The following is an 8,721-nucleotide window of genomic DNA, read 5'->3' as shown; positions in this document are numbered from 1 at the left end:
AGAAGCAGTGAGTAGTCTCACAGCGCTGAATCAGATCTCACAATGCATTGTGGGAAGAATAAATATTTCCTGTGACTATTCATGTTTTGCTTACATAAAATTATTACTTGTCTGAATTTTTGAGTGTAAAATCCTTAGTATGAAAATTGAATTTATTTTTAGAAATAAAGAATTACCAACTTTCATCACGTTTTTTTTTTATTTTTATTTTTTTATTTGGAACCATGAGTGAGAACAAAATGTGCGAAGCTTATATTCGTCGGTCTCGGACTGAATTTCACTGATCTGGGATTTAGCCATTACATTTTAATGTTGACTCAGTTCATGTGTATATCTGTGATATCCTTGACAATACTTCAAGATATGTGTGTTTGACCAGCATGGATCTATTTATCAGGACAAATCTAAAATGCTGGGACTAAAGTGATGGGCACACTTTGGCAGGCCCCTTAAAATTTCTGCGGGAATTTTCTAGTTGTTTGTGAAACTCTGGCTTTGTTAATATTCAATCCTAGAATGAGGTTAGAGGTGCCCCCTTTTTTTTTTGAGCACTTTCCCCTGCACGGCCCTGGTGGTGTCAAACACAATCTCATGTGGTGCTGCTCATCCTTCCTCCCCCTTGATTTGTGCCGTGCTGCAACTAGCAGAGCACAGAGCTGTGCAGATTCAAACTGTGAATTCTCAGTTTAATTAGCATAGCTACCAATGATGACAGATAAACGGTTTCTTGTAAATGATAAGTTGTTTCTCCACCATTAGCACATTTAGCAGTGAGTGAATGAGGATAATTGACAGCGCTAAGAGCGTCCTACTAGTTCTGATTGGTTGTTTTGGTCAGAACGGTGCATTACTTTAGCCAGCAATAGTAGTTCAGGAAGGAGGTGGAGATTGATTGTTTTCACAGATTATCTGTCTCATAACAAACTGCTATGACATGCGACAGCTTTAACAATTATGGAGAAAACATATTTTTTATTAAAGTGGAGCTTGAATAAAATGCAACTACGTAGGATTTTTGAGAAGTCTGGATTGCTTTATGTGTATTTTGCACGTTGCTTTTGACTGTTGCTCATGGGGAGAGACATTTCAGTAATCTAAAACTAATAGAAAAAATTGAAGCAACTTACTTGCATACTGGATTTGGACTGTTGGATGTTAAATTCATGAGCAGTAAATATTGTGCTAATTATCAGTATTGAATCAAAGAAAGCAAAGCAAGCCTTTAAAATTGTGACGCTTTTTATGGGTCAAATAGACTCAAAAAATTGTAACAGCAGCTGTGCGGGGGGCCCAATCAAAGTTTTGTCAGGGGGCCCAAGATTTCTGGTGGCGCCCCTGCCTACATGTGATGTGTTGTATGAATGACACATTTTTCATGTTTCCCGGTTAATAGACTTGTGACATTAGCTTTATACTGAAACCTTAATAAAATATCAATGTGTTTTTTGTTGTGTTTTTTAAATTATACCCGTGTTGTTGGCCTTTGACTTAATGTAAATAAACTAACTTTCCAAGATCAGTGAATTTTTTTTTACAAATAGCTTCAATTTTAGAGCATAGAGTTTTCAGTTACTTCTCTAAAAAGTTTACCACCATTTATGCAAAAATTATATTTAACTTCTTTCAGATTTGCATAAATCCCATCTTACCACATCTCAGCAAATGTAAGACTCATGAGATAGACTTTACTCCCCCTTGCAAGATGAGGGCATTTGAGCACATACGATGTTGCATACTACTACCATGGAAATCAAACAAGTTCTAGTTTATTAAAATCTGAGATTGTTAGATTATATATTAGGTCATATGAATGGGAAACAGAAATATGATTACAAGCTCTTTTTGTTCAGGAAATGCAACCAACCTGTGTGGATGAGGCTCTCTGTGGACCTTCCCAGTTCAAAGCCTTGACAGCAGTTCCCTCTGGTGTCTGGTGTATGAGTAGCAACAGAACAGGTCAAAATCAGATCTACATACCTAAAATACATTCTGGAAGGATAAATCACAGAATTTGTCAGCAATTAGCAAAACAAACATTTAGATAGACAAAATTATGTTTATTCACTTGAAAGAGTTAATTTATCAAGTGATTCTGTCTATGGAGTTGGTTGCTAAAAATATGCAACAAGAATACTTCACATGTCTTACAGCAATCCATCCGACAGATCTATTACAGCTAATCACATTGAAATCAAATCACTTTATTTATATCCACACCAAAAAGTGTTAATTTAACTCTTTTTGGAGAGTTAGTACCTTAAAGTATAGTAAAGTATCAGATATCAAATCTCCTGGAGTTAATCATTTAACACTTACTAACACTAATTCAGTGTTAGATCTTAATATTAACTCTCACAGAGTATTTTTTTACTTCATAAGAGTTATTTTTAATTAATATTAAATAGGTATTTTATTGTTTGAACTTTTAAAAATTCTTTGGAAAATAAACATTTAATAAAGAGGCAATGATTTTCTCAAATGCATTTATTTAAAAATATGCACCATAATTACAAAACATATTACAATGTGGAATAATATGAATGTTTCACATGTCACTTTCATTCACATATTGCTTTTTGAAAGGTCTGACATCAGCAGTGCAATTCAAAATGCAGTATGCTTAATACATTTTTCTTCAATACAATATGCATAAAATTGTTCAAACTACAAGGTGGAGAAAGTAAAGCAAGCAGTTCATGTAATATGATAGAGTAAATTTTCTTTTAACAGGTGGATTGCCAGATATTACAGTACATAACAGACCAACCTGATAATCAGATCCATCGTTTCTTATCCAGTTTATGTTTCTGTTGATAAGAGACAGTTCCTCTCTGCACTCCACCAGAGAGATGTCCACAGATTGTCTTCAGGTTGTTGGGCTGTTCGTGAAGTTTGGCCGGAGACACCATGCTCCTCTACTGCATCGGACCGTCTTCAGTACGACAAACAGTATCGGTCTCTGGTTCATAACAAACAAAAACCATAACAATGAGAAATGGAGTGAAGGAATACATTTTTACTACAACTCTAACAACAAGCCTCCATTACAGAAATGTAGGGTTTCAGAAAAATTAACACTTACATAATCATTTTTGGAGCTTGAATCTTCGAAGAATCCATGGAGGGATCAGGAGGGGGAGGTTAGGCTGACAACTGGCGATTCATCCTCAACCAAACTGGTTCTAATATATACAAAAAGGCAATAAAAAACATGCTGCAAACGTATTTAAGACGACACAACAGTGGGATTAATGCTCTCAAAGTAAACAAAAGTCTTTTACATTTTTTCAAAGGAAAAAAATCGATCAGAAAGGTTGATAAATCTGACCAATATGCATGTAAATGTTCAACATCACGAAAAAACATATTCCAGATTATTACGGATCTGTTCAAGTTAGCCAATAATTTGATTAAATGTTCACCGGCTCAATATTTTTCCAACGCTTATACTCCGCTAACATTCGGCATGCTAAGCTAAAAATGCTAACACCGAGCCGTGTCTATCATACAGGTTGAGCTCAACTCAAAATAATAGTTATAAACCACCACAGAAAAAAATGTCCTACCGAATGCAGTAAATAACTCAGACATGTGGAAAGTAAATAGTCCTGAAATGACTTGGCTTCTGTCGCTTTGCTTCGGTGGGAATCTGTGATTCTGGGGCGGCGGCAGTGAATTAACTCCTTCAGTGTTAGAGCCGCTGGTGGAGTTCAGAGTTAAGAAGTAAAGAGTTATTAATTCCATTTTAACACCTCTGGATTTGATAGGGAAACACTTTGTTTTAACACTGGATTTTAACTACTAATAATATACATCCCAGACAGAATAAACAGAATGTGACTCTATTAGAGTAAAATTAACTCTGCTTTTGCAAAAAGTCTACTAACACCAAAACATTTAACACTTTTGAATTTGCTGTGAGGGACAAAAAATTTAATCCATTCAATCACACATTCCATTTAATCCTTGTTAACATTTAAATTAGTGTAAAAAGTGTGCAGATTACATTGAGTCACTGACTTCCAGCATTCACTCCTCCTGAAACAAGCCACACACTTTACCTTTCCCCCACATGACTGGGAAAACATTACTGTTTGAACAAAATTCTATCAAAAAGGAAAGTAAGTCTACTCTTAAAAGTACACAGGATGTCTGCCTCACAGACTAAAACTGGATGCTGTTTCTACAGGGGAGAAGCCTTNATATATTAAAATTTTTTTATATTTTTTTTTTTTTTTTTTTTATTTGGATCCCCCCTCCCCCGCCCCCAACTTTTTAAATTAAATGAATGCAATCTGAATTCTGATTCACTTTGCATGCGATATCAAATGCACCGGAGCAGAGGTCATTCCTGTCGGGACTCTCCAGCATTCAACAAGGGCACAAAAACATGACTTCAAAAAGTCAGTGTCACTGTCGTGCGGACTCCACCTTACAGGGTTTGTTGAACGTTCACGGCTTTGTCTCCACAGAGTGCTCGCACGCCGTGATGTTAACGTGATGCACAATGAGTAGCCGTAGTTTCAAAGCACTCCCAAAAGTCTGAGACGTAGCGACCTATTTGCAACTATCGACTCCAACATCCCGTCAAAGAACCGATCGGAACTCGTGCAATCAAACTGAAGGAGCGAGAGAGGAAAGCACCGCAAGAATGACATTTACGATCATATCCGAAGGAAACACTGAGTGCCTCTTGATCTGCGGGTAGCCCGTGCAAAGGATTCCAGTGCAAACCGCCTAACGATCGACTTAGTCAATAAGGCATCCTCTAAGATGCACTTGCCTAGATGGAGAGCATGCTCACCCACATATAAGCACACGTTCAACATCCGCCCGAGAAAGATAACTCAGAGATGTGCGTTATAGATTTGGAACAATCACACCAGTAAAATAATTTAGAAATAAAAATAAAATAAATAAAAAAATAGATATAAGTCTACATGAGCATATCAGGTTGATTTCATGTGGGGGAGTCTTAGTTCTACTCTGTGAAATAAAAAAAAAAAAAGGAATCCATACGATCCAGATTTTTGTCTTCATTTTTAAAGCAGCAGCCGTGCTCCACCAGCACCAAAAGTACCAGCTTAGCGCTTTGCGGTGGCAGAGCGGATCCCCCACTGACTCCGAGCATCTCGCTCCTTTTGCCAAGCTCCACGCCAGCCGGACCGAGCTTCGTTGCAGCATTCTGAACTGGTGCTCGTGTGTTTGCACCAGTCTTCGCATATAGCCTCTACTTTTCTGGTTCAGGTGGCAAGATGGCACAATAACGACTCAAGTTCTTCGTAAATAAAATTTTTTTAAAAAATCGACGTCTCTAATTTCTAAAATTGTCTTCTTTCCCTAATATATAAGTAGCAGTATGAAATAACCGGAGTTTAAGCCTACCTCTCTTTGGCAGCTTTGAAGTTCCTGCTTCTGTCTTCTCAGCTTTCATACCCTCACATCTTCATCTTTTAAACAAGTAATAATCCCCGGGTTTTGCGTTAAACGTGTGCGTCCCTGCAGCAGGTCCAGTGATGAGTGGTACGCGGGTTCCTCTGCGGGGTTTTAGACAGTGTGGGTTTTTTTTTTTTTTTTTTTTTTTTTTTTTTTTTGCGGGGTTTTAAAGAAAATCCACCACAAGAGCGCAGGTTGGTCAGGACGCGCTTGGGTACGGCACGAGGACTCGCTCCCTCAGCGGCAGCCGCCGTGCGCACTTGGAGAAACCAACGCTGTGTCCGTACAGAGAAGCTCGGGGAATGATGTCATGCGTCCGGCCCTCCCTCTCCAGCCACCCCTCAACTCAGGGATCTTTCCGTCCTTGTTTGTTATCTTCTCATTGACTCCACTTTGATTTGGGGAAATGTGTTTTATTAATCTTGAAGAGTTTTATTTAATTTTCAGATTTTATTTGCGTACTGTAAAAAATAAAATAAAATAAAAATACAACACGCCTAAATGTTGCAAAAAAAAAAAAAAAAGAAAAGTAAATGACCTAAAATCCATCATATTATCTCACCATTAGTGAAACAGCTGGTTAAACCACGGTTATAAAACGAAGCGCCGGTTATTTTGATTTATTTATTTATTTTTCGTTGCAGTGCTCAAGTTGACATGATGAAGTCATTCCGTTATCTCCCGCCTCACCGAAGGTATCGCCCAGTAGACTCGTCTGGCTGCATTTACCCGGGATGAGAGGGAAGGTAAGGAAACATGAAATAGACCAATGCACGCAGCGCTTTGTGTCGAGACTGCCTGCCCCTCCCTTGTGCAGCAGTTGCATCTTAAAGATAAAGCAGCATCATATCTATGTCAAATTACAGGGTTGCACATGTTGCACTGCAAATAATTTCTTTAAATGTATAACAATTCACTTTACAGCAGACAAAGGTGGAACGATTGATTTAGGATGTATGATTATTAATAAAACTGAATAGATTATTAATAGAACATATTTGTGTCCACTCCTTTAAAGCAGATATGCAAATATATTTTTTAGTTTTTTTCACTTTATGCTTCCCGGTTTTGCTTAGCGGAAGAAAAAAAATGTGAGAAAAAGACTGCAAGAGCATTTAATCAATCAGCTTCAACTTCAGGTTTTACTTAATCAAATCTTTAAAGTGGCAGGGCTGCTTTCCTCAGCTCTATGTCGCAGAGCTCAAATAATCACTCAGGAAAAACCTGAAATGTATAGCTTTATGAAGTGAGGTCACTCATGCTTCCAGCAAAGCACTAAGCTGTTCTTTAAGGGAGACAGTCACACTCAAAGCGTGGCATGTAACAAAAAATCTGCCAACTGCAACCATTTTTTTATTATTCTGTTGAACTGTTGCACCACACAGTTCATGTGTTTTTTTCTGTCCAAAGAAAGATTTTATTTTATTTTTTTTTTCTGTCTGGGAAACAGAAAGGAATAATTGTATTTGATGTATGTTCTGAGCCTCCACCTATCACCTTCACCTGCTCTGCCTGCAGCCAAGGCAACTGCTTCATCTAAATTTTCAGAATGATCTGGATTATGTGTTTAATTCATAAACAGCTTGTCAAATCTTCAAAATGTGCAGCATTGTAACTGAGGATCTGCTTATTATTCACAGAACTGTCAAAAATATTTTCACTGAATCTTTTTCCAAGTAGCAGCCAGACAAGCATTAGTACTTTGTCAAATATGTCTTCTTTAAGACTTTCACGAAGAGTCTTTAGAGATTTAGGTAGAAACTACTTCAGAACTAACCTCATAGGAAAATTGCAGATGTCATGGGTAGTTATATTTTATTGATTGTAGGTAAAAACTCTGTTTAAATTGTCCTACAATACAATACCGATTCAACATGCAAACATTTATTTTATCCAGTCTACAGCCCAAACATCACAGTAAAATAGCAAACAATGCCTTCAAGCTGGTATGTCAGAAATGGTGTTTAGGAGTGTCTTGCTGGGGAAAGACAATTTTCGATCTTTTACCCTCATTAAAAAAAATGAAATGACCACTGTGTGCACCTGCATCAAGCACTGCACAACTTCACCCTCCTTCTTTACTTTTGCGTTGTTAGTTGGACACTTTTATCACTTGTTACTTTGTACAGCTTTGCTTCACACATATGCTGTGTTATGTTTGTGATGGTTTGCAGTGCTGCCAATATGGTGGGATGTTGTGTGCTGCAATCTGGGTTACAAATGATGTCAGTGCGTTTTGATATTTTAAAATGGCAGAAGAGATTCTCTTGGTTGTGAAAGCTCCAATAATGCAGAGTGGATTGTGTTGGCCCAGCTGACTAAATAACTTATCACATATTAGTTCTGTTAAGACATGGACGTTGTGACAGTGGCTTTCTTTATTAGCTGCTGATAAGAAACCCAGATGATGCATGCATTATAATGCAGCGTACACAGCAAATCCAGGAGGCCCAGATTAACACTGTCAAATTTGATTTCAACACTTTTAAAGTGTCTATATGGGTCCAGACCAAAAAGTGTTAATTTAACTCTTTTTGGAGAGTTGGTACCTCAACTCTAATAAAGTGTCAAATATCAAATCTGCTGGAGTTAATCATTTAACACTTACTAACACTAGTTCAGCGTTAGATCTTAATATTAACTCTCACAGAGTACTTTTTTAACTTCTTAAGAGTTATTTGTAATTAATATTAAACATGTATTTTATTGTTTAAACTTTTAAAAATTCTTTGGAAAATAAACATTTAATAAAGAGGCAAGGATTTTCTCAAATGGATTTATTTCAAAACATGCACCATAATTACAAAACATATTACAACGTGGAATAATGTGCATGTTTCACATCACTTTCATTCACATATTGCTTTTTAAAAGGTCTGACATCAGCAGTGCAATACAAAATGCAGCATGCTTAATACATTTTTCTTCAATACAATATGCATGAAATTGTTCAAAGTACAAGGTGGAGAAAGTAAAGCCTGTATCAATGCATGCAGTTCATGTAATATGAGAGTAAATTTTCTTTTAACAGGTGGATTGCCAGATATTACAGTACATAACAGACCGACCTGATAATCAGATCCATCGTTTCTTATCCAGTTTATGTTTCTGTTGATAAGAGACAGTTGCTCTCTGCACTCCACCAGAGAGATGCCCAGTCACTAACAGACTGTCTTCGGGTTGTTGGGCTGTTCGTGACGTTTGGCCGGAGACACCAAGATGCTCCTCTACTGCATCGGACCTTCTTCAGTCTCTGAGTACTACAGCCAGTGTCAGACTCTGGAT

The 8,721-nt window shown here is 37.3% G+C and overlaps 1 protein-coding gene across 5 annotated transcripts in view; it reads right to left on the bottom strand.

Moving 5' to 3' along the window:
- The window catches only part of LOC106958541 (receptor-type tyrosine-protein phosphatase S-like), a 206,013-nt gene extending 200,282 nt beyond the window's left edge, over positions 1–5,731 (bottom strand). For 3 of the 5 annotated variants that reach the window (XM_015050493.1, XM_015050495.1, XM_015050496.1), the window contains exon 1: positions 5,386–5,730. The gene's annotated coding sequence lies outside the window, so the exon portion shown is untranslated. Of the gene's footprint in view, positions 1–5,385 lie in introns of all 5 variants that reach the window. The other 2 variants (XM_015050489.1, XM_015050492.1) reach the window with 1 other exon arrangement.
- Positions 5,732–8,721: the final 2,990 nt, after the last annotated feature.

This window comes from Poecilia latipinna, unplaced genomic scaffold (assembly GCF_001443285.1).
Source record: "Poecilia latipinna isolate Pla-1442-1.1 unplaced genomic scaffold, P_latipinna-1.0 Scaffold994, whole genome shotgun sequence".
NCBI lineage: Eukaryota > Metazoa > Chordata > Actinopteri > Cyprinodontiformes > Poeciliidae > Poecilia > Poecilia latipinna.
Note: the sequence above shows the minus strand (reverse complement) of the source record. Positions and strands in the feature narration are given on the sequence as shown.